The sequence below is a fragment of the Schistocerca cancellata genome, chromosome 5, assembly GCF_023864275.1.
Source record: "Schistocerca cancellata isolate TAMUIC-IGC-003103 chromosome 5, iqSchCanc2.1, whole genome shotgun sequence".
NCBI lineage: Eukaryota > Metazoa > Arthropoda > Insecta > Orthoptera > Acrididae > Schistocerca > Schistocerca cancellata.
In genome coordinates this window covers 224,492,065-224,513,076 of record NC_064630.1, presented here as the reverse complement: position 1 = coordinate 224,513,076, position 21,012 = coordinate 224,492,065, and positions in this window count along the sequence as shown.

Genomic DNA, 21,012 nt, shown 5'->3' with positions numbered 1-21,012 from the left:
AGTTCATAGTAATTGACAGAAAGTCATCGAGTAAAACAGAAGTGATTTCTGGCGTTCCCCAAGGTAGTGTTATAGGCCCTTTGCTGTTCCTTATCTATATAAACGATTTGGGAGACAATCTGAGCAGTCGTCTTCGATTGTTTGCAGATGACGCTGTCGTTTATCGACTAATAAAGTCATCAGAAGATCAAAACAAACTGCAAAGCGATTTAGAAAAAACATGTAAATGGTGCGAAAAGTGGCAGTTGACCCTAAATAACGAAAAGTGTGGGGTCATCCACATGAGTGCTAAAAGGAACTCGTTAAACTTCGGTTTCCGATAAATCAGTCTAATCCAAAAGCCGTAAATTCAACTAAATACCTAGGTATTACAATTATGAACAACATAAATTCGAAGGAACACATAGAAAATTTTGGAGGAAGGCTAAACAAAGACTGCGTTTTATTGGCAGGACACTAAGAAAATATAACAGACCTACTAAGGAGACTGCCTACACTACGCTTGTCCGTCCTCTTTTAGAATACTGCTGCGCGGTGTGGGATCATTATCAGATAGGACTTACGGAGTACATCGAAAAAGTTCAAAGAAAGGCAGCACATTTTGTATTAACGCGAAATATGGGAGGGAGTGTAACAAATGATACAGGATTTGGGCTGGAAATCATTAAAAGAAAGGCGATTTTCGTTGCGACGGAATCTTCTCACTAAAATCCAATCCCCAACTTTCTCCTCCGAATGCGAAAATATTTTGTTGACACTGACCTACATAGGGAGGAACGATCACCACGATAAAATAAGGGAAATCAGAGCTCGTATGGAAAGATATAGGTGTTCATTCTTTCCGCGCGCTATACGAGATTGGAATAATAGAGAATTGTGAAAGTGGTTCAATGAACCCTCTGCCAGGCACTTAAATGTCATTTGCATAGTATCCATGTAGATGTAGATGTAGATGTACAAATTCTTTGCAATATAGCTTTCAGACTTAACAGTTTCGAAGATTTTCTAGCTAATGTATTTGGTTCGTATTATAATAAATTACAAATACACCTTCGTTTACTCTGGAAAATTTGGAGAGATTTGGCCTCACAAAATTTCTGTCAGTTCAGACAGCCCCCCCTCTCCCCCCGCCCCCGGTACCTCCCTCCCCCCTCCCCCGCCCGACCAAAATTCTGGATTCGACTCTGCACTCCAAGTCGTCATCTTCATCTTGCACATTTCTTCCCTACGTTTAGTTCAATGACTCGTCTGTGGAGTCTGCCTCATTGCTGTTTATGTCCCATCCGAAGTATACTCCTCAGTCTGACCATTCTCATTTATAAAAGCACTCCTTCATTAGTTATTCTGTCAGTCAGGTTCACAGTAAGCATTTTTTTCTAAAATCGTATGTTAAAAGTATCCAAGTACATCCTCTCTTTCTTCTTCGCTGTCTGTGATTCGCTGCCATACAGTACTTCACTCCAGAACAAAAAAACTTGACGAATATCTTTTTTAATTCTGTCACAGCTCTTTTTGCTGTTGAGAAACGTTTCACTTTTCCAAAAGCTCTTTTATCGATGGATACTTTAGTTCTTATTTCCGCCAAACATCTTCCGATTTCTGTTGCCAAACTTACTAAGAATATACAAGATTTTACTTGTTCCAAAGTATTTCCTTCCACCGATATTTTGAAGGAACCTAGATGTGTGCTGTTCTTATCACTGATCTTCCCTATATTTGTCCTACTCCTTATTGTTCACCTTTGTTACGACCCTCTCCATCATGAATTACAGTTCTTCTCTGATTCAGTCAACACTATTCGGTTATCTGCAGATTTAATTCTCCCTATCCTTTTCCTACTATTACACCTCTTGCTTTTTCTGATTTTCTGCCCGTTGGTTTCTCAGTGTATGTACCGATATGTGTTGATGACAAACAACACCCTTGTGTAACATCTCTCCCGATACCTGTCACATTGCGCATGTAGAGGTCCTTCATAAGTTTTCTGCCCTTCCAATCTCCACCAACATTTTTAAAGATCTGCAAGAGTGTTATTGGTAGCCCTCAAAATTCCCATTGAAGATGTATCGGTCTTTTAATTTTAGAGATAGCTTTCTTTGAGCGACTACAAGCAAAGTGACAAGAAGTGTGGGAGACTTATTTACAGCTCACCAACAGTAGGCGAAATCCAACAAAGCATTATTGACAGAAACACCCATTCCAATTTTCGTATAAATCTCTCGTGTTCAAGCCACGTGACATCTTAACAGAAGCTCAATGTTTCGAAGGTAAACTCCATTTTCATCGTCAGGGGATGACTGCCAAAGTTGTGTGTGCCTCTTGAAGGTAGCTTCCTCCATGCTATAAGAATGATAAAGTTGCCCTGGGGACAGGATTTGCGTGCGCAAATACGGGAAATCGCCATTGAGGTCGGAATTATAGAGAGAAAAGAAATACAGGGACGCCTCCAACGCCACCGCAGAGCACTGATGTTCAGTCCTTAAATATTACTGCTTGGGAGGGTTCGGGAGCACCTTCCCCCACACTCCACTATGATTATAGCTACACTCTTCATTGTAAGTGCACCTGTGAACTTCTGCTGCTTCGTTTATTATAGGATCCACGTTGCACTAGACATTGGACGGGATATCCGCGTTTTCTGTGCTGGTCTTCGGCATTTTTATAGTGCTGTATTCCAGTATCGCTGACTTTTCGATGTTTATGAGCTTCTTTCTCATTTATTTTCAGTGCAGGGGTCGAATATCATGCGGATTGTGTGCCCTGTTTCACTATACTCACGTGAGACTAACCTAATAACGCTCCTATTTGCCTAGCAAATGTTCCGTCTCTCATGACGTAGCTCTGCAAACTGGGAGTGCTGTACTTTGAATGGGTTTTATCCTGCTTTCACTACTACTGTTCCTTCGACGTCAAAGCTTTTAGAGGCTTATCTGGGAAGGATGAGGAAGGGAGCTGGCCACGTTGTTTCCAAAGGAACCATCCCGGCATCTGCATCAAGCAATTTAGAGAAACTATAGGATTCCTAAACCTGAATGACACGAAGCCGATTTGAACCGTCATCCTCCAGAGTCAAGCTCTAGTGTGCTGATCACTGCGTCTTGTCACTCGATTCTGCGAATGCTAATACAATTGTTCGAGTATCCGGATGGACGCTGGAGACGGGACACTCACAAACGGCAAAAATTAATGTCTTAATGTCAGAGGGGAGAGGTGATGGGAGCAACATAATTCCGGCCACCAGAGGGAAGTCTGTGCTTGCTCCAATGGTAATTTCATGCATTTCATGCTTTTGAGTGCCGAACCCAGTCCTTAAGTGACGTCGCTACACCTACAGCGAGGCCTACGAGAAAGACAGGCAGTGTCGCTTACGTCACAGCACTTGACACCGCAGCGGGTCTTGCGAGTGCCAGCCGCCGTCCCCGGTGGAGAGCGAGTACCTATTTCAGACTAGTTCAATAATTCTTGAGAGTGCCTTTAAATGCGAGCAAACTCTCGATACCAAACAACAAATTTAAGATCTTTAGTGGGTACCTTTTCAATTGCATATATATTTCCCGTGGGCCCTGCACGGAGTCGAGCCCGTTCGCAAAGTGTGGCGGACAAGGCAACTAGTGTGACGTCACAAGTTTGTTGCGACACTGTATAGACGCACACACCGGTTCCGGTATTCAGTCATCTCCTAGCAATGAAGTTGGTTCTTATCTTCGAGAGTTCATGTTTCTGTTCAAATTTGAGATGATCTGTAGGAATGCAGTGAGAATTCCATAGGAGAATGCCATGGCGATAAGATTCACTGCCATTCTACTATGATTTTAAGAAGACACAACACCATGCTTTATTCTGCATATTTCAAACTTAACCTTAATAATAATGAAAATAATAACAATAACAATAACAATAGTAACAGTAACAATAATAATTGTATGACTTGGGTAGGTGAAATTCTCTAGTTATCTGCCTTTTCTGTAATAGAAGATTCATACGTCATATTTACATTCAGCATCAGACATGTCATTTCCACAAAACGTTAAAGGTAGACAACCCAGAACCACACCAAAGTAACACTAACTAAAAATCATATACAAATAATTGCTATTAACGCGTTCTGTCGCGAGAAATCCGAGTGCAGTACGAATCGTTCAGGGTTAAACTAGAAAAGTACCTATCGATTTCACTGATGATAAAATAATATTCACTGTAGAGGAGTTACCTCAATTTGGTTTTCATTGTCGCATTCCATTTAGTAGGTACTGAAATAAGACATATATCTGCGCTATTTTCTCTATTATCACAGCTCTAAAAAGCGGAATTACTGTGCCATACCCTATGAATAGAGACAAGTGTGAGTTTAGTCGTCATAATAATGTGTACTACTTTGACTCGTTAATACTTCAGTGATACACTTTCTGAAATTACTCTGGTTGTGAAACAGCAATAACGTAAAAAAAAAGGCTTATAAAACCATGGTGGAAAAGCACATCAAGCAAAGTCTCATTTGTAACACTTATTGAAATACAGTTTCAGTATCACGACGCAAACATTTTATAAGATTAAAAGTCCACGGTTCTGCTAAGAATGGAAATAGTCCTTATAACGTTAAAGAATTACAGTTGCAAAAACTGTGATAGCCGCTTGCTTCGAAAATTATCACATACACTGATAAGAGTTCTGACAGACATTTTCAGTGCTGTCTTTTGTCCATGTTGTGTCACTAACATTCAGCTTTTTGGATATAGAGAAGGAACTTGTCTCAGACGCTGTAAAACTGGTTTATGAACCACAGATCTGAAGTAAGATACACACATTATTCAGTTTATTACCTCAAATGCTGATTCACGTATTTACAACAGTAAATAATAGAGGAGAGCGGCAGAGGCTGGAGAACAACACCCTGACCCCACAGAGTTACCGGCGCGTTATAGGTTGCAATATTGATCTCTGTGACTGCCTTTTGCAATACCATGACACGATTGACACTGATTTGTTTAAAATTACAGAAATTTTAACGGTAAGTATTGTAACAAAAACTGAATACTTTTCTCATTACCCTCCAAAAACGAAGCAATGAACACTTTTTTTCTGTATTGTTTCATCATACAGTCTGATAAGAAGCATGGGCTTAATAGGTATGACTATATAACAGTGTTATTTGAAATTGAACAATGCGCATCATTTCGTGCAGTCCTTATGGGCAAATGTCACACCTACTGTGCGTTTGGTCTGTGATATTCGAGCCGTAGGAAAGTGAAAAGTTACAAGGTACGCGTTTGTATGATATTGCTCGTGAAATAATGAAATACAGGTTAGAGACCTGCCGGCGACAATCGGTACGATGTGAACGCGGCAAGAACCATAGCATAATTTCATGGCGGCGGAGAAGCATCCTGGACAAAAGAAAATTCGACCACATTAAATGCAAGTTCGATCACTTGCTGCAACCTAGAATGAAGACACATATTTTACCTCAAATGCCCAAGCTCAAGCAACCAGCACAGAAGCTGCTCTGGGTAAAGACCTAACTTCTGGACGATAAATCTTCCTTCAGTTTATGTACAGGTATCTCTGCCATTGACAGGTTTTTGTATACACTTGGTGAACTACCAGATGCATTTGTTTCACATAAAGGTCAAAGGAACTGAAAACAATAGAGTAATATGCCGTGTACCGTGTTTTCATGGTTGCTACAGTCTTCATTCTGAAGAATAGTTTGTGTAGCTCTGCATGCTATTCTGTCCTCTGCAAGTCTCTTCATCCCCATGCACATGCTTCAGCCTATGCCCATTTGAAACTTCATATTGCCCTTAGCCCTTGTGCTCCCTCTGTAATTTTATCCCTCACACTTCCCTCCTTACCAAACTGAATATTCCCTGATGCATCAAGATACGTCCTATCAACTGGTCTCATGTTTTAATCTTGTTGTACTACAAATTTCTTGTTTCCGCACTTAGATCCAGCACATTTTCATAAATGATCTACCTACATAAGCCTTCAGCTTTCTTCCGTTGCACCACGCTTCAAACAGTGAATTGCAGTCAACACTGTCAAAAGCATTCTGTAAATCTAGAAATACCTTAAACGTAAGTTTGCCTTTTTTAACATTTATTCTAAGATAAGGCTTAGGATCTATACCGCCAACCTGTGGCCGGCTTTTACCAGTTCTTCAGTTACTCTGTAAATAATTGTTTGAGTATTTTGCAACCAAGACGTATTAAGCAAATAGACTGCATTGACACCTTTCGTCAACTGCCTTCTTTGGAATTGAAATTATTACATTATTCTTTAAGTCGGATAGTGTTTCGCCTGTCTCATACATCTTGCACAACGGGTGGAATAGTTTTGTCATAGCTGGCTCTCCCGAGGATCTCATTAACTCTAAAGGACTGGCGTTCGTTCCAGGGGGCCATCTTTTGATTCAGGACTTTTAGTGCTCTGTCACATTCATCTTGCAATATCATGTCTCCCATCTAATCTTTATTTATTCCATTTCTCCTCTTAAACCATAATATAACTTTCGTCGGATTTTTGTAACGCACGTATCTGTTACTACAACCCAGTACTGTAAAAGTTACCGATAATGTTGTCTGAGTATATTGTACCGGTTATAGGATATCATCCTACGATGGTATGTGCACCTTTTCATTGGTGGACATGGACCCGATTCTGTTTGGTGCACGATATTTCCTACCTGGGCAGATCTTGCCTGGCTGACCTAAAACGCGAGGACAACTACACAAATTTACAGAGGCCCAGTTACTTCTCGAACTTACGAGGGGTGTTTTTTTTTAAGTAAGTGCCGTTTTGAAATTCAAAAAAAGACATGCTAATATATCTCAATAATTTTATTTTTACATGAAAGCCTGTACCTTAATCTACGCGCTGACCCCATTACAGTCTGATTCTTCCTTGTTCACGTTGTGTACTGAGTGTTTAAGATGCTTCCGATAATCGTGAGTCCTGTCTACTGTGAAGTACGAGATGTTATAAGATTTCTTAGTGCTAAAGGTCTAAAAGCGATCGATATTCATCGTGAGATCTGTGCAGTTTACGGAGGAAATATTATGAGTGATGGAATGGTAAGAAAGTGAGTGAGAGCATTTAAAGGTGGCCGCACGAATGTCCATGATGAACAACGGAGTGGGCGTCCTGCGATCGTTAATGAAAATTTGGTGCAGGAAGTGGACGATAAGGTGAGAGAAAACAGACGCTTTACGATTTCCTCCTTGGGGGATGACTTTCCTAATGTTTCTCGTAGCGTTTTGTATGGTATTGTAACCGAGCACTTGAATTACCGAAAATTGTGCGCACGTTGGGTGCCGAAAATGTTTAGACAGTGCATTGCCTTTCCTTGAACGGTACCACAACGACGGTGATGATTTCTTAAAGCCAAATTCTTATGGGCGGTGGAACATGAGTGGCCAACGTCACACCAGAATCAAAGCAACAGTCCATGGAAGTTGAGCAAGGGCATCGTTTTACTGCAAGACAATGCCCGTCAGCATGTGGCGAATCAGACCAAAGATCCCATCACATATTTTCGATGGAAAACTCTAGAACATCCTCTGTACAGTCCCGATCTTGCGTTCAGTGACTACCATCTGTTCCTGCACTTAAAGAAACACCTGGGCGGTCAGCGTCTTCAAGACGATGACGAAGTCAAAACAGTGGTGATGCAGTGGTTAACAAGTCAGGCGGCAGAGTTCTATGAGGAGGGTATTCAAAAACTGGTACAACGTTATGACAAGTGCCTCAATATTGACGGAAATTAAGGTACAGGCTTTCATGTAAAAATAAAATTATTGAGATATCTTAGCACGTCTCTTTTTAATTTCAAAACGGTACTTACTTAAAAAACACGCCTCGTACCTTCGCATAACGCGGATGGGGTTCTCTAGGCCGGAGGGCTACGATTGTAATAGCGCCACCGCTGTTAACCTCCTGTAAACGACTGTGTAGCAAGATACTCTCGACGATGTGATCCACAGTATGGAGAAATTTTGTGCGTTCTGCATTGCCATTTTTTATAATGACATCTCATGATGAAGCGTTGCATGCTGCTGGCAGAGGGACACAACACTTGCCAAGTGCTACTCACGTCTAATCGCTGATATTACGGTATGCTTCGTATGCATATCACGATAGCTCGAGTCAAAACGTGTCCTGGGCATCTTTTACTGGATACATTACCGCCATACCCCTTGTTGTTTCGTGATCTCTTTGAAGAAAGGAAAATTAGGATTTAACGAGGCAGTTAGGGACGGGGAAGAAGATAGGATTAGAAACGTATTTCGGAGGAAATCGGCTATGTACTTCTCACAGGAGTAATCCTGGCATTTTCCTCAAGCGATCTGGGGAAACCACAGAAATTCTAAATCTGGATAACCGGACGAGGATTTGAGCCGCCGAACTCCCTAATACGCCACCTCGCTCAGGCGATCTCTCTCTAATTGTGGACCTGTTTGTACAATAGATGCGAAATGACAACTAATAAGTCAATAGTCTTTTGGAAGTGGGTGTTATTTAAAAGGAACACAACTGTGTAACTGATATATTCTTTTGCGAAAGAACTGATACTGCTTTCGCTCGCCCTACCTGGTGGCACACAGCTAATTAGGAATTTAACTTTTTGTAATATGATCACAATAAAAATTAATCTTTGAAATAAGTGGATGAAACAGCTGGTTCTTTGTGTGCAGTAATTAATATAAGTATCAGGTACTCGTCTCATGTAACTGCCGTTCCAGTTAAGGCCTGTATTATTCCTGATTTTGTTCTGAAATTCATTAATGACAGTAAGTTCACATAATTATTCATATTCTCTGAACATAAAGGAATGTAATAAGAATGTGGTACAAGAGTCTTATTTAAACATGTAATCACTTTTATTACTCTAAGCTAAACAGATACCTTCTTATTAGGATGACTGTACTCTTTCAAAATCTACGAATAAGTTAGATTTTACAATGACCGTAATTAATTTTACATTATTCTCTAGAGACCAGCGAGTCTTGTCAGTATTGACAATAATTCACATCCCGTGCCTAAGAGTTCTCCTCCCGCGTCCGTCGGCCGTCGTAATTTAATATATTATTTGTTGGTCACATGGATTGTTGCCGACTTACGTGGTGGGCCTTAATCAAAATATTTCATTCAATTTTTAATTTACAATTAAATGCTTTTGTGAAGTTCTCCTTTTTAACAATATTAATCTTAAATTATTTGTTACGTTAATGAATGTTAGACTCGCTGAATCTTAAAGCATGAACATATAAGTTGAACAATGGAATAAACTTTTTATATTAATTTCCTCAGCTAGTCAGCTCACTTTAAAGCAAAAAAATCTTTAGTTATTAATTACAATTGTGGCCCACACACGCGTGAGAGTATTTCTTCTTGCCTCCGTTAACTATTGCATTGTAGTCGGAGTCCTGGCTCTGGCTCTTGGCTGTGGTACTGAAAATAAGAATCTTAAAGCTACGTATTTCTGCAACGTCAGGCGGCTATGGAGAAAAATACATATTATGTTAATAGCGGGCGAGTTTTTCGCTTCTGCTAATTTTTTATAAGTTAATGTCGCCACGTAATGGCGTCGTTAGCTGCATCGGCCGCTGCGATTGTTGCACTGTAAATTACTCGAATGCAGGTTAATTCAAGGAAGGCGGACATGAAATCGGGACCACCTCTTACAAATTAAAAGTGAACACTAATAAATAAATCAATATATTATCTGATTAATTAGTACAAATATGCTTACATTTGCCAGCACTCGCAAGATGTCCGTCTCACGCAACCAAGACAAGAGAAGAAGTGAAGACGACTAAAAAATTAACAAAAGAGCGTATCTTGTCGTCTCTTTAGCTCATTTTGTTATATTTCCTTCCCCTCGAAAATTACGCAGAGAAATTATTATTTAACGGGTACGTGAGAAAAATGTATATTATTCAATTTTTAAATGTCTCTTCTTTATAAATACTGTTTTAAGTCTTTTTCGTATTATTTCACTGGGAACGCTATATTGCCCTCCCGAAATGTTTATGTCATAAAAAATGTTCGTGTTTTTTGACATAAATGTTTCCTGTTTCATGTCCACACGCAGATTTTTCTTTCACAGTCTACATATGTCACATCGTATGTTTAAGTCGTTGTACTTAATAATGTTTGATGCACACAAAGTGTAATACAGATGAAGTTATTTACATAACAATATAATGTACAATTAGTTACAAACATAGTCATGTACAAAATAAAAGGACATAGAATACAATTAGTTTGACAGTTACGTTATAACCTTTTACATTGGTACATTCATTTTGGCTGCTTCTTTTTGGGGTTACAGCTTCTGCAGTGTTCAAAGGTATACAATCATGAGTTAGTTTGTAATTCTTGAAGTCCCAGGGGTGTCAACTGTTCGCTCCCCATTTGGCGCGGCCGTAGGGAAACCCTGGGAAAAACCTCGGCGAGCGACAGACTAACTGCTTTGGTTACGTTCACTTAATTCTTTCTGGGATGTCATTGGAGTACATGATGTGCATACGTTATGATGAATTTTTCGTTGCACTATGCAAAGAAATGAAGTAATTATAACAATTAATATATTGTCGTTATTGAATACGGTGTCGTTGATGGTCTACGCCGCGCCGATTGGTGTGTTCAATGCTCGGCGTTCGAGGCGGCTGCGGAGAGGTCAATGCCCCCTCGACGTCAGCGCGTCTCTCGCCGTCGTGGAACACCAGAATCAGCTGATCGGCTGCAGGGTTGGCATGCGCTTCTGTCTCGGTCGGGCGTGGCGGAGTGGGATGATATCCGCCCCCCGCGCTTGTTGGAAGGAGTCAGCTCTGCTACGCATCTCCGACGTAGTACATGAAACATACACGCAACCAACGTAATATTTCCCCCCTGCAGCAGATGGTTACGCTAGTGGGTTGTTAAGTTTTCGGCAGTTTCCGAGAGTCAAGCCAGCATTGTCTTGCAGAATACATGACATGGATCTTCTCCCGTGAACGCAGTTTTGATTCGATACTGTTTCCATTACACGCCAGTTTTTGTCTTGATAAAATTATTTATGTTTTCGCCGCACTCGCAGGCACTGGTGAGTATCCCAATACAAGCTTAGCACAAACATTCGCCGTTTCTGCGGTCGCTGTTTTGCAACAGTCCACGCATCGCATTCAAATCTCGCATTATTGTACTCACTGAAATTACAGTCTGTCCCAAAAATATTGACCGTGGGTTCACTTCACGTTAACAGTTCACATTTATAAGCAAATTCACAGCTTTTTGTGTGTAATATTGGCGTTTGGCGCCTTCACCGCTGTTGAACGTTCAATACTAGCACTTCACTGTCCGTATCACAGTTTCACCTTCACAGTTTTTCACACTGCTTAAAGCAACTTTTTCGATTAGTTCACAAACGCTAATGTGCTTCATTAAGTCTAAACTGGATTTTGGCTCGTGCTGGATTTTACCAGTCTCTCGCGCTAATTACCTCGTTCTATTTACCACTTGCAGAGTCGTACTTGCCTTCAGACTTTTGACTATACAATTGTATTTCCGTCTCATCTGAGGTAAGTCCCCATGTCATGTCTGCCCACTCATTGCGTACTTGCCCTCCAGAGGCAGGCTCGATTTTACAAAACTTTGCCTCTCGCATTATTTTACACATTTTGTAATCTAGGCCTAGTGTGCAAGTTCCTAGATTAGTGTTAGATTTGTAACTTTAGTTTACACGATAAATTCGTGCAAATCTCTGCCTTAGCAGATGGCAATATATTTTAACAGTGCTTAGGGTTAGTCGCGTTTGCTAATTTGCTTTATACCTTGTCCACAACACATGAGGTATCTCAGGTGATGTACACCCTGCATTCATGTTGTATAGTAAATTATGATTGATCATATTTCAGGATCGGTACAGACATAAATACATGGAACAACATATACACTATAATATTGAATTTCATAAGTTTCATTACTACTACAGTTCAAAAATATTCATGACACACTAATGAAAAATTCTTTCCTCATTAAATGCTGTTGAATTTTTTAAAAAATATTTTTAAAGCATTTTTTAAATGAAATTTGTAAATTATTCTTAAACCTACGTTCCTTTTTTAATGTAATTACTTTAAAATTACTGTTATCCCTTAACATCTACAAAATTGACTTGTACTAATCCTGTGTGCCTCATTATCTTTACCTGTTACACTAAAATCTGAACATTTACACACAGAGAAAAATACACTATAAACTACACATATATGTAAAAGTTGCTCTACTGCGCTAATTTCTTTGTCTTTGTATTTTTTCTTATTTCCTTCGTAACTGCCTCCTTCTTTGACCACGGGATGGTGTAGTTTGCGTGACAGATAGTATCGTGAGGTAGCACTTCGATGTTATAGGTGTAGCCCTCGATAACGCCGGGTTTTTCCGAAAACACATTCTCATAATATGTAAGTTGCTGAGTCAATTCGTTCTGTTGTGCTTCAGTCAAACGTTCTGACTCCCTGACTTTCAAGGCTATCAGTTTCCTCTTTTCCTCTCTGTCTTCAGTAATAAACTCTTTATAACATGCTTGTCTTGTACGTAAGTCAGAATATAAATTCATTACCTGTATTCCTTCGAATCTAGACTGAAAGCTCCGGCAATATTTACCGTGCACTCCCGTGTCCTCAACAATGGCAAAATTACACGTCTACCCCCATTCATAAGGCTTACTTCATCGCACAAGAGGTCGATTTTTGCGTCCCTCTGTAGTAAAAATTCCATCCCCAGGATGCAAGCAACACCTAATCCCTTTACTACTGCCGGCCGGAGTGGCCGTGCGGTTCTGGTCGCTGCAGTCTGGAGCCGAGCGACCGCTACGGTCGCAGGTTCGAATCCTGTCTCGGGCATGGATGTGTGTGATGTCCGTAGGTTAGTTAGGTTTAATTAGTTCTAAGTTCTAGGCGACTGATGACCTCAGAAGTTAAGTCGCATAGTGCTCAGAGCCATTTGAACCATTTGAACCTTAACTACTAGGAACGAGCTTTTCATTGCTTCATTTCCTACCGTAAGCTCGACGTGCACCTGCTATGATATGAGATTGTGCAGCTATTGCACCTGTTACACGACAATTCTTCACTGGCAATACTGGTATTCTATTATTTTGACTCAAGTACTTGTAAAAATTTGCACTCATGACATTGGTTGACGCACCGGTATCGACTATTATCTGTATTGGGGCTCCGTACATATCTGCTTGCAATATAGCCTGCACAACAATTTTGTCGGTTCGGTTACATTTCTGCGGTACGTCTACAAGTTCCTTTTCTATTTTTATTCCCTAATTGTATCTCAGCGTACAAAGTTTATGGCTGTCATCCTGCAGCCAACAACGGAGAGCGTATTGTGGCTGTTCTTAGTTTAACGGATGAGCATTAGTGGGTTGACAGTTGTCTGTCACTTCCAATAATCCCGCATTGTGGTTCTGGTTGCTGTTGTTGCTACTGTTGGGTTGGCCGCCCTGCCTCCCCGATGGTGTATTTTGATACTGTGTATGGCTCTGGTGTTGCGGTGGTCGGTTGTAACTTCCTGACATGTTCTGTGATGGACCTGGGTTGGCGTTCCATTGTGGCGTTGTGCTTTGTTGCCACTGTGGTGTCGTTTCACTACAACCACGTCACTGGTTTCGGTTGTTCCGCCATTGCGGATTGCCGTTACCATTATATCCATTAGTCATGCGTCCATCATGATGTCTCTTCCGATTTTGACGATTATAACCGTTGCCGTTATAACCATTCCCATTGTTTGTGCCTCGACTCTGTTGCCGGTGCTCTTGCCTATTCCTGTTACCATTTGGTACTAAGTTACTACCGTTACTGTGGCTGCCATTGTAATCGGCTTTTTGTTGATTACAGCCTGCTTGGTTCCACTTGTTTTCGGTTTTCATGTCTTCGATCAACAAGTCAACAGAATCCACTATTTCCATATCATATTCCGGCACATTGATGAAATATATTTTAATTTCACTGGACTGCTTCATTTTTATTAATCTGATTACGACACGATCGGACATGGGCTCGTCCCAGTACCTGGTTTTGTTTATATTCTTTTCAAAATATTTGCGTAACCTTCCCACCTTAGTATTGTACATTTCTGGACTGTGCAACTCCTTGCGTAGTCTTTCTTGGACGCTATCGGACCAGAATTTTTGCGACAATGCATCTTCAAACTGTTGCATCGTTAGACATTTTTCGGACACGTCGGTGGCCCACAGTGCCACGTCACCTTGAATAAAGAAGACCACGAACTGTATTCTTGGTCTTTCCGTCCCTGTCCTGGGAAACACATTCCTGAAGCTCTTAACGAATACCACAGGGTGAACATTTCGTTTTTTGCTATTGAAGGGTTAGAATGTCCTGTGTTTTATCACATTGTCCTCCTTTTTGCACATCTGATTGCTACCTTCTGTGGCATTCATTACTTTGTGATGTGCGCTGCACGGTATCGCATATTGTTCGTGCCCGTAATTCACATTAGGTTGCGGTTGCGCACTCGCACCCTGGATACAGTCTGCGTTATTATAGTAATCAGTACGCGGAGTCGGATTCATTATCTGTCCGCCACTGTTTACATTGCTTTCCAACGCAGACAGTCTCCTCGGGACCTCCTGTTGCCAATTCGGCAACTCCGCTGTCACACAGGATTTGATCTGTGTTGATTCGGCGTGTAGTGTGGCTGCGCTAGCGTCAATATTTACACTCGCGGCCGCAGTCGCTTGTTCTACAGCTGTTTTTACATCGCTTTAAATTTTTGCAGATATCTCGCGATCCTTTACTTCTAGCCATTCATTAAATTCTTTTTCGACTTTTTGAGCTTGCACTTCCAAATATGTATAAATACTTTTCCGTGCATCTATCTCCACACTATCCACGCGGTTGGTTAGTCTGGACATTGTCTTCAAGCCTAGCCTGCGATATCTGTAATTTTTGCATCTCGCAGGCTAAGCTTTGCACAAGATCGGGCATTTCTTTGCAAGCGCACCGCATCTCGGCAAGTTCGCTTTGGATACTGTCTAGTTTCGCTTCACTTCGCTGTTCTTGCTCACGTAGCATCTGAGCCAGTTTTTCGTCTCTTTCTTTTTCCCTCTGTTCTGACATTCTTTCTTTTTCCCTTTCTTTCTGTTCTCTTTGTTGCTCTTGCTCATAGAGCATCTGAGCCAGTTTCTGATCTCTCTCCCTATCTCTTTCTTCTAACTTGCGCAGAAATTCTGCAAATGGGTCTGCAGTCGGTGAGCATACTGGTGCCCCGCTTAATCTAGCACTCGATTGGCCCCCCTGCCCAGACAGTGGAGTCGTTGTTTTTCTATTCCCAATCTGCTGTGGAGCGTCATTCACCGTCCACAGACCCTCGCCCCCCGCTCCGGAAATTATGTTATCCGAGGCGGTGGCTTGGGATTCGTTTACGTACTGCAATTGATCCTCACTTTTCATGTTAACAGAATTTTGTTCATCTGATACGGATGCTTTAGGTTGTCCTATCTTACCCATAATAAATTCACTTTAGGCCACTGACAAATCCTTAACAATGGCACATACACAGATAATTATTCCCTCCAAAAATAAACACATCAATACACAAATACACACAATTTAATTTGCGCTTTACTTACTATTTTTCACCGAAGGTATCTAATGTGCATATGGGTTCGATATTCCGCGGAGAGCTACACAGGATGCTTGCACAATGGGCCTTACCTTTGTTATTTCAGTTTCTCGTAATCCTTTTCATTTTCTACACTTTTTCTTCTCCATATCTCCTCAGGGTGTGGTTTTGTTGTTGTACATGAAGAAGAATTCATATAGGCATTAAGATTTTATAACAATTAGGCATATGCATAATTACATTCATTACAATAGAATCATACTGATCGAGCCCCAAAGTTGCGGCGCCAATCTCGCGTCCGTCGGCCGTCGTAATTTAATATATTATTTGTTGGTCACGTGGATTGTTGCCGACTTACGTGGTGGGCCTTAATCAAAATATTTCATTCAATTTTTAATTTACAATTAAATGCTTTTGTGAAGTTCTCCTTTTTAACAATATTAATCTTAAATTATTTGTTACGTTAATGAATGTTAGACTCGCTGAATCTTAAAGCATGAACATATAAGTTGAGCAATGGAATAAACTTTTCATATTAATTTCCTCGGCTAGTCAGCTCACTTTAAAGCAAAAAAATCTTTAGTTATTAATTACAATTGCGGCCCATACACGTGCGAGGGTATTTCTTCTTGCCTCCGTTAACTATTGCATTGTAGTCGGAGTCCTGGCTCTGGCTCTCGGCTGTCGTACTGAAAATAAGAATCTTAAAGCTACGTAATTCTGCAACGTCGGGCGGCTATGGAGAAAAATGCATATTATGTTAATAGCGGGCGAGTTTTTCGCTTCTGCTAATTTTTTATAAGTTAATGTCACCACGTAATGGCGTCGTTGGCTGCATCGGCCGCTGCGATTGTCGCACTTTAAATTACTCGAATGCAGGTTAATTCAAGGAAGGCGGACATGAAATCGGGATCACTTCTTACAAATTAAAAGTGAACACTAATATTAAATCAATATATTATCTGCTTAATTAGTACAAATATGCTTACATTTGCCAGCACTCGCAAGACGTCCGTTTACACGCAACCAAGACAAAAGAAGAAGTGAAAACGACTAAAAAATTCACAAAAGAGCGTATCTTGTCGTCTCTTTAGATCATTTTGTTATATTTCCTTGCCCTCGAAAATTACACAGAGAAATTATTATTTTGCGGGTACATGAGAAAAATGTATATTATTCAATTTTTAAATGTCTCTTCTTTATCAATAATGTTGTTTAAGTTTTTTCGTATTATTTCACTGGGGACTCTATACTCCGTATCGTTGCGTAACCTCTGACCAACACCAGAGCTGAAGCGAGTTTCATATCTCACAAGATATATATTATACGGATGTAGCGTAACTTCGTTATCAAAAAAATCAACACAAAATCTGTTTCTCTTTACTCTGGTGCTGTCTTTAACTCATACAGTTTATTTTAGTTGGCTGAAATTATTCAAATAATTATGTTTAAGAGTCATTCTTTTCCTTACAGCTATATAATATTGAGTCCAGACACACACAACTTGGTACGGTGTCATATGTGGCACTAAGATGGACAAAAGTTTCCAAAATAGGTTGACTTCAAAATAATCGAAAATAGTTTCTTTAATGCTCCCTGACTGTCATTTTGACAGTTGTATTAAAAATATCGCAATCTTTTGTCCATTTTGGAAAAATTTTATCCTACTGTGAACGTGTTTTCAGTTAATAATTTTGCACTTCTTTTGTTTCTTTTTAGACACACAGTATTCTTATAGGATATGGACTTGAGAAAACAAATACAGCTCTAAGTAAAAATTTTGTGAAATCATAACACACAGCAATAAACAGGATAGCTTTATTTGTGTACATATCATTAACAATCGAAACTACGATATTGATTAATGACACAAAACCTTAACAGATCAAGGAATGTTTGGATATGTTGACAGTGTTAAGGTTTATAATTATGCAAATACTGGTTTTAAATTCTAAATAGGATATACGGATTAGAAGTTTGTGTAGCCAAAAATCTTGATCGCACATGTATAGCTCTTGTGTATGTTTCACATCGCAAGCTTTATTATCAATCTCAACATGAGATATGCAGCTAAATCACTCTAAAGCTATTACAAAATTTCGCCTGTTGAAGAACATCTAGATTAAAAAAATAAATAGTTCTGAACTGCAGTTTTAAATTGTATGGTTCTAAAGTCCATTATTCTTCGTTTTACAGGTAATGCAAAGCAGAATCAAACTTGATAGCGTTTATTTATGCAGGCACTCTTAGTTAGCACTGCCATGGCCACACATCAGCTGGAAGACCTGAGTCACAGTGAAGAATGTGTCATGTATTCTCATCTCTGAAATATCTTACGTGGTTGGCTGTATCCACAACGAGCATATGTTTTTCAGTTGTAAACAATGAAACTATAAATGTTATAGTGAACTTAATTTTTTCTTGTAATCACATTCAGTTGCTTCTGATGCATTATGTAACTTTAAGCAATGGATAATTAATAGTTTTGTTATATATGGAAAATACGTAAAAATTAATGTCTCCCGTTACATTTCTTATTTCTTATTTCTTAGAGCTTTCTACATTCTTCCTGATTTACCAGTCTTATGTGGAAGTGCACTGTTAAGTGTCGGACTTATGGACTAGTGTGGCTAATTTCTACTACAACTACTTGTAACACAGCTGTCGGGATTTACAACTTAAACACGATTAGTAGTTGGTGTTACTGACCTTGAAAATATTGCTCCTTCAACACCGAGTTACAAGAAAAATTTTACAAGCACATATAGCAGGAGTACTTCACTTTCATGTGGACAATGTTGAAAACAAAATTTAGGAAAAAATAAATTTTTCATACAATATGATTTAGTTTCCTACAACACTTTATGTGTGTATTAACAATTCGACGTAACAGTAGGAAAGCATTCATACACACTTTCATACAAACGACGTTATTAAACATGCAAGAAAATACCACTGTAGTTATTGCAATATTAAAATGTATTGCGCAGCTAAAAAGATTCTTTGATGTGACTGTAATGGCCTTTAAATATGAAGTATTATCTGGAACAATTTGTGAAGTGAAATAAAATAATCTTTGGTTCCAAATAAAGTTACTGAAACATTTCAGTGGAATAACTAAAATTCTTTTATTATGATGGATTTAAAAATGATTTTTAAAAGGCAGCTTAGCTGCAGTTTTTTATATTGACGAAAGATCTATCAAGAGCTGCACTTTATAAAGTTTGTTGGTCATGTTATCTGTGTAGACGCGTTGTTGAAGTGGGTATCATGGCATTAGTAACAGGGTGGCATATTTCTCTCTCTCTCTGCCTCCTCTCTCTCTCTCTCTCTCTCTCTCTCTCTCTCTCTCTCTCTCTCTCTCAATTTCTCTGTGGCTGTTCTTTTATGGTTACTGATCCATGGCGATAACCATCTTCCTCCGCCATTTCAGTAGCCACCACACATATACCAAGCGACATGTTTTCCTCCATACACAAGTACACGCAGTTATATTCAAAGTAACTGATATTCACTTCCAGCAACAGACTACAGCTGTTCAACTCTTCCAAAAATAAATTATGTCATTGACCTATACAGTGCATTTCTCTTTCAGTGTTTATATATGTATTTTATTTTATACTATACATTCTACTGTTGGCATATTTCTGGAGCCCTTAAGAGCATGTAGTTTAACAATGATGAAATACAAAATTTCAACTTTGTACTGACAAAATAAAAGCATTTACACAAATTGTTCCCCACACGACTACCACATAGTGCGACTTGTTATATTTACATTATACTGGCGTCTATATTTAGATACTTCAAAATGAATTATGTAAGAAACTGACAAAAAAATTATATTGTATAACTGCCTCGAATTTAACACCTCGTCACATATGGCCCTGCATTTCAGCAATAGTTTTCAATTGAAAACACTGGTTAAACTGGCTCAGACAAAGCGAAAAGGTTAAATAAATGTTTCAAAAATACCTAGAAACTTGTATCTTTTTTGTTGTCCTCTCCAAAGAAAAATAGAAATAAACCTATTCATGTTGTAAAGTACAGAAAATACATATATTAACTTGGTGCATAAGTTCGTAGCCTTTTTGTTTTGCGCGTTGGTATTCCGGTTGCTACGGGTATATTTACTGATTATAATGTTTTATTTGTTGTTCACTTTTGCCATTTGAGTGTACATATTTTCGTATTGCCATTTGAAGAGAGTGAGTGGAGCTATGGACGTTAGAAAATGCAGTGTCGAGTGGAGATATCGGAACATTTCCAACATATTCTTCTGTTTGAGATCAATAGAGGGGTGACGCAGTGGAGGCAGTCAGAAAACATTGGCGTCGTATATGGGGATAATTCCACTGGACAGGGCACGGCAAGAATATTGTTCTTATTTTAAGGAGGGTCGTTTTGACATTACTGACACTTCACATTTAGAAATACCTTCAGGGTTTGATGAAGATCGGTTAAACGCATTAACCCACAATGATCACGTAAATGTGCTCGAGAAGTGGTAAATGTGATGAAGTGTGTTTGCATGCAATGGTGAAGGCTCAAAAATCTGTTGTGTGGGTATCGCATGATCTAAGCCAAAAACACAAAAAGAGGATGATTACATGTGTATCTCTGCTTGCTCGCCATTAAATGGCTCACGAACAACACCGACCATTCCTGTCCCCTGACTGGCGACGATAAATTGTGTCTTTATGCTAATGTAAGGAAAGGAAAGGAATGGTTGAACCCAAACAAAGCACCCACTCCCTGTACAAAGACCTGCGTGCATCTGCAAAACACAATATTATGTATCTGGTGGAAGAGTAAAAGTGTGGTGTACTACGAATTCGGGTGTAATCCACACTGCTGACATTTTTTGTCGTCAACTGAGACGTCTGTCAAACGCAATCGAAGAACAACGACCAGGAATACTGCGTGATGTGATGCTACTCCATGATAACGCCCGCCCGCATTCTCTAGACTGACAAAAAACGTCATACAGGAGCTGGGTTGGGAAGTCAATCCGCACATCCTTATTCACCATATCTTGCGCCTCAGGTGTTACCTTTACCACTCTCTATCGAAAAACTTTCAAGGAACTTCCTTTCCGAGCGAAAATGCGTTTCGAAACTGGTTAGACGAGTTTTGTTGCTCAGAACCACATGATTTCTACATTTGCCGAATGGCGCAACCTTAGCATTGGCAAACTGTTGTAAATAGTGAAAGAGAATATATTATCGACGACTGAAGTCTCCGTTATGTGTAACTGTTCTGTTTTTAAACTTAAGGAAAAATGATACGAACTGGTGCATCAATCTAGTAGTTTATAGATTTTACTCATTCACATGTTTCTGTTAACAATCTTGTATTGCAACACGAATCGTGATG